At 43.1% G+C, this 6,313-nt stretch overlaps 1 protein-coding gene across 2 annotated transcripts in view; it reads left to right on the plus strand.

Annotated features, from left to right (window-relative positions):
• The window catches only part of actn4 (actinin, alpha 4), a 60,679-nt gene that overhangs the window by 991 nt on the left and 53,375 nt on the right, over positions 1 to 6,313 (plus strand). The gene's annotated exons all lie outside the window — the stretch shown is intronic.

Raw genomic sequence — 6,313 nt, forward strand, 5'->3', positions numbered from 1 at the left:
CAGCTGTGGTTCATTATGTCCACATTTAATCATTTGTATCAAACTGAAAGGACTTACTGATTGTTTTCACAAGGTTCAAATCTTGGCAGGTCGAAAAACCAGGAGTTCAAACCCATGATCTGCTGGAGAAATTTTTGGCATGCTTGGCAACTTTTTCAAACCTTAAGTGTATTTGAAGCATTACAGAGAGAGTAAGTGAGGGTACAGCATGTCAACAGATTCATTTGTAAATCAGGGGTTCTGTAACTGTGCTTGTCTGACAGGTCAGTGGAAGAGAAAAGTCATGTAACACCAAAACCAGTGTACAAGTCCGAGATCTTGAAACTAAACAAGACGGCTATCATGAGCAATACTATATCAGCAAACCCATTGTATATGCAGACTACTGTTATATCTGGTGTGACAATCACATATTCTCATATTCTTACAACAGCCCTGGAACATACAAGTTTCTGCAGCCACACTCATTTCACTGCACAGAAGTAAACGCCCACTTGCTGTGCTGCACATTTTAACCAGCTGCAGTAATATTCTGCTTAAATCAGACTTGAACCAGATATCACTACTCTACTTTCCCTCGACCATCTTCATCAACTCTCCATCCATCTTCTCCTCATCCCCTAATCCTTCCTCCTGCTTCAGATGTTTTTTAAGCTGTGACTGATACCAATGTGCATAGAGATACTTCACTACCTGTGCAGTTTTCTCCTAGGATGGCAATGAAAGCCGTCCACTAATATTTACCAGACCAAGGTGACCTTTTTTAGCTTTTTACCCAGTGTTCATACTGAACAGTTATACCTGCTACAAGGAATCTCTTAAAATATATAGATCTTATATATTCCAAATTGGAAATGGACTGACACGTAATCCTGATGATGACATTTACATCACACATACCCTCATGACTACACGGCCCTGTTATACAACACTAAACCACTCTAACGTCAGTTTTTTTACCTTCTATTTTCTCAGAAGGGAGTGGAGAGGAAGTATAATGAATAGCAATTCAAAGAGCCATTACTTAACAGTTTGGAATGATGAGGAGGGTGTGTGTGCAGTGATAACCATGCTACGCAACATCTTATTCACTAACTAGTCAGATGACTGACATACTTTCTAGTGGTGTGACAGCATGCCGTGCATTGAATTGTGCATTTTTATTAGGCCACTCAGCATTTTAGCCGTCAACATCAAGCATTCCTGCCGTTGATTACCATCAAACCTGGCAGGTCGACTCTTCCGCTGGTACCTCATGCCAGTTAGTGAACTGTGTGGACGCTCTGCATATTTGTCTAGAAATCACACGGGTCAAAGTTTCCTTAAAGAGAATTCAACCTGCCAATCATTAACAGAGTAGGGCTTGTTGTGCAAACCTGGGGTGAGGTCCATTCCTCTGCATTCCTGAATCTGCACTCATCAGTGGATCCTTATAGGTGTTTGGTTGATTGGGAAGAGTACAAGCTGGGGACATGTCCCACTGCCAAGCTTGAGCTGTGCAGGCCGCAGTGAGACGAGGGAACCAAGGGCAAATTCCTGCGGTGTATTCACGCTCACTGTGCCAGTTATTGCGCAAAAGTGAGCAAATGCCTCCCGCAGGAATATCAAGAGAGAAGTGGATATAATGAGTGTGGGAATGGGTTTGTCCTTGTGGTGTGTGTGAGGGGCAAGTCCGTAAGGTCAAAGACAGGAGCAGTTTGTCAGGGGCAGAGTTTTCCATCACGCTGACTGTTGCACATTTACCATGTTGAGTAATACAAGAGGGGAAAAAGACAGCAACGCTGTCTTTTTCTTTCAACAATTTTTTTGGCATTGTTGTCTTTACTTGGTGTTGACAGTAGAGAGATAGACAGGAAAAACCGAGGGAGGAGGCAGTGAGATGTCATGTGACAAAGGCTTCAGTTAACATTGGAAAAGAGAACACTGCATAGTTCTCATGTTATTTAATGGAGCCACAAGGATCCCCAAAAGTTTGGGGCTTTATCTGCTGCTGTATGGACATGCCCCGTCTCTATCTTTTCAGCAAACGAAAGAGTTTTCAAAGTTAAAAATGACAATGATTAAAAGGGGACATTTGACAGCAGTCAGGTTATTACTTTACTTGCTCCAGAGTGAAACTCTCTTTGTCAGAGTTTGTCCTTGTAGTGTGTTCCAGTTGTCCATTTTGTCCATTGAGCTACATTACTCAACACCCCAGAGTATCTGGACTGAGCCCAGTTGAGTCCAGTTAAGTGCCGTTTGTTACAGGCGAAGCTCCTCCCCTGACAAACATGTTATTAAGTCTTCCTCTGTGCTCAGGGATCCACCACACGTTCCAACATGTCAAAGTACGCGGTGACGCCACCAGAGGTTTTATTGTAACTCTCTGCAGTATGGCAGGCGGTACATGCAAATCCTGCTTCTCAGCGACATGAGGCAGGGAGAAAGTACAGCGAGGTGGGTGGATGAGCTAACAAGGAAAGCAGTAAAGTACACAAGCCAAAGGGCCTGGACTGGAACAGTCAGCATCACTGGTGATTGATTATTCTTATTTGTCGAGGTGATCCATTTCCGCTGTTCCCCTCTGAAGCAGTAGTGTTGGGTTACTTCCCAAAAAAGATAAAACCATTGATAATTGTCATTCATGCAACTAATGCAACAAAATTAATGGCCCAAGATAAGCATACAAATCATAACAGTTTGGGTATTTGGTGTAGCACTGATCGTGGAACATTTCTTCTGTTACAGTGGCAGAGTCAGTTGTGGCTCATTTTCCTATACTGACAACCATCTCAGTCTGTTTGCACAGAAGTGATTAAAGCTGAGCGGTGATGCGGACCCACAGCTGAACAGACTATTCACTTAACAACTGTAACTGATGGAAAGATGGGGAGGTAGATGGGATAATTTGTTATAACTTGAGATAATTTTCCTGTTGTTTTGCCTGACCTGTGCAGTCAGTGCAATTTAAGCTTGTGCTTACTTGGATAAAAACACCCAATTGTTTTTATCACACAAGAAATCACTTTTTTCTAGTCTGGTGTTTAGTGTAAATTTGTCCTCTTATGTCTCAAAGTAAGCAGCATGAATTAGTTTGTAGCCAGCCTGTCAGACCCCACCAGTGCCCTGACTTGCAACACACACACACACACACACACACACACCAATGTTTTTCCATTGCTGGCAAGGTGGGCAGCTGGACACAATGTTATTTGTTCTTTTGCCGCCCACTTTCACATGCTTTCTGTGTGACTGGCTGGCAGGCGGAGCCAGTTGAGATGGCCCGTGTTGGCTCAGGATGAGCTGTGAGTGACATTTTGTCAGGAAAAATGGACCAAACAATGCGTCCTGCAATCATTGCTACATTGGCTAACATCTGGCTGCATAATAAGCTGCCAGGCAACTTTTTTTCCTCTCCCAGCTTGCTTTCCTGTTCCAAAACAACACTTAAAAGAATGAAGAGAGCTGAAAATGTTTGAGGAAGATTGACTAAATAGCCTGCTTGCTAAACAACAATAGACAATAGGTCTGTTTGTAGAGAATAAAGAAGCAATCGCTTTGACTGGTTGTCTGTCTTTTTGTGTGCATGTGATGGGCTGGTACTGCGCAGCAGGACCAACCTGACTGGGATGTTGCAGATACAAGTGGAAATTACTCTTCTGCTGAATTAAAGCAGTTGTTATTACGGGCTGTTGGGCCTGAGGTTGAACTGAAATATTGTTAGTTCTGTTTTCTCTGCCTCAGGTGACCATGTTGAACAGTGAGTCAGTTTAATCATCATCACACACAGATATGTATGCACTGAGTTGCAGCCTCTGAATGTATGATATTAAGTGGTTGCAAGCTAGACACCTGACATTAGATATTTTTGATGATCGTGGTTATGCAAATGTAATTACAAGAATAAAAATTAAGGAGAAAAGTTGAAAAGTTAATTGAACTTAACACAGTTTTGAGATCCGCTATGATAGTTCAGTTCAGTAAACAATTAGTCAATGCCAATTTATTGTATTTTATTACAGAAAATCATTTACTTTATTTATCAAGCAAAATGCGAAACTTTCATCATTTTTAGCTTCCCCAGACTCCAATTCAGTTTGACGATGTGACCCTGTGAAGTGTCTTGAGATCATGTATTTTATGATTTGGCGCTATGCAAATAAAACTGAACTGAATTGAATTGTCAGGAGCTCTGGGAACGTGTGAAGTAATTGTAAAAATAATCAGCACTTTAACTGATAATGAAATTAATCATTAGTTACCCTAATCAATGATCAAAGAGCCTTTTCAGAGGCTCTTTCGGCTTGACTGGATTAAATTCAAGGTGAAACTTCCTCTTCCTTTCTGTTTACTTCACACAGAAGAGAATTCCGAGAAGTGCACTTTTTGCACTTTTAGTTCTAACAGTAGATGTCTATACATATTTTGGGATGTGAGATAATGGAAGTTTAGCCTTCGGTCATTCCCTCACTGCCAGCTGATTCCAGGTCAGCTGTGGGAAAGCCCTCCACCTCAGCTGACCGTGATCCAGAATCAGCTTGTGGACCTAAACAACGAACCAGTCAGTCAATCAGGCAGCCAGTGAGAGGACAGAGCAGAGAGGAATGTAACCCCGCGCAGCCTCCCCTCTTGTCTTTCTCTCTGTTCTGCCTTTGGTGGTGGCGAGAGAGCGTGCAGCGGGAGACATTCCTTTGGTGGCCAATGATGGGAGGGGACTTTTTTACTAAAGGGGGGTGGGGTGTCCTGTTTTTTGCCCCACAAGGGGAAAAAAAGAGTTGGGGGGGGGGTTTGCAGGATTGCAGATGTGGTCTGTGCGGTGAAGACGAGAGGGAGAATCCTCCTCGGGGGCAGAGGGTGCTCACTGGGGGGGTGGGGCATGAGTTTCCAGCTGGTTATGATGTAGCGGAAGTTATGGCGCCAATAGTTGCTCCAAATATTTGTGTGCGGAAAAGTTTTCAGACTTCACCACCCTGTGATTAATTGCACCTTTGAATAGTTTACTTTGCTTTCGGCATGGCAGGCAAGTTCAAAGTGCAGGCCAGAGTTGGCCAGCACACCGAGCAGCAAACCTGAACACACGGTCCAATCAGATGAGAGATTGTAGCTATCCAATGCTGGTATTGACATTGGTCGACTGGAGGCCTGTGTGTCGAGGTGGTGAGGTCTAATGTGTTTCTCTTTCAAAGAGATTTCTTCACGGTCTGTTTCTCTCCCACTCTCTTTGTGTGTGAGGAAAGCGTAGCACTTTGGGGCAGAGAGGAGGACTCGGTGCGTCCGAATGTCATAGAAGCCATGAATCCCTGGATTCAGTGCATGGCTGACATAACCTTAGCTCTCTCATTAACTACGGCTGTTCACAAGCTTTCTTCTTGGCTATTGTGCATAGTTATGAGGATTAGTAAATGGCATTTCCCACTGATGAATTGAAATTGGCAACAACAGGGACTAAGAATTTCCTTTTGGTCGTCTGCCAATATTCATGTTGATAGTTTTAGCTTGAATCTTAGACACCCCCTGGCTCCAACCCCACCCGTCCTCCGTTCACATGTCCTCAAATGTATCCTTGACAAAGGTATTTACGGGACTATACTGACTTTTTTCTGGAATAAGAGCTTTGCCATTTTCCGTTGTGCGCGCCTTGTATTTCTGTTGACCTCAGTCAAAGTACACTGCTAGATTTGCATCATCTCTCACATTTAATTGTGAGGGCACAGAGCTGCTGCTTGTGCTGAGACAATTGGTAATTAGTCAATAGATATGAAACTGATCATTACTTGCAACTTCTGAGCAAAAATGCAAAAATCTGCTGTTTTCAGCTTCTGAGATGTGAAGATTTGTTGCATTTCTGTACAAACTGTTGCAAACTGAAATCTTTGAGTTCGATTGTTGATTGGAAGACGTCACCCTGGGCACAGGGGACTTGTAATGGGCATGTTTACATGTTTAGATCAAACAGTTAGTGGAAGAAGTAGTCTATAATGAATAATCCTTTGTTGCAGCCCTCAGACTTGGCCGTCTTCTCATTGTACAAATAACTCTAGAAAGTTAAATGCAACATGTTTTTTGTTCATTCCTGTCTGTTTTCCTACTGGGCTGTTGTGAATCTGTGACTGCGCTGATTGTCTCATGCTTCTGTGTGACAATACGTGTGTTCTAATGCAGACTCTGTGTTTACAAGAAGTTGGAGGGGGTGGTGTTTGTAGGAAAGCAGCAGAAGAAAGGGATGTGTGTTTAGGTGTTGCTGTGTGTGTGTGTTGCTGTGTGTGTGTGTTTTTAAATGCCTGTGTTTATGTGTGTAAAGGGTGGGGGCATCATTATCCTATGGGTCTTGGGT

The sequence above is a fragment of the Seriola lalandi genome, unplaced genomic scaffold, assembly GCF_002814215.2.
Source record: "Seriola lalandi dorsalis isolate HSWRI2012SDOR001 ecotype SW California unplaced genomic scaffold, Sedor1 jcf7180002054422, whole genome shotgun sequence".
Taxonomy (NCBI): Eukaryota; Metazoa; Chordata; class Actinopteri; order Carangiformes; family Carangidae; genus Seriola; species Seriola lalandi.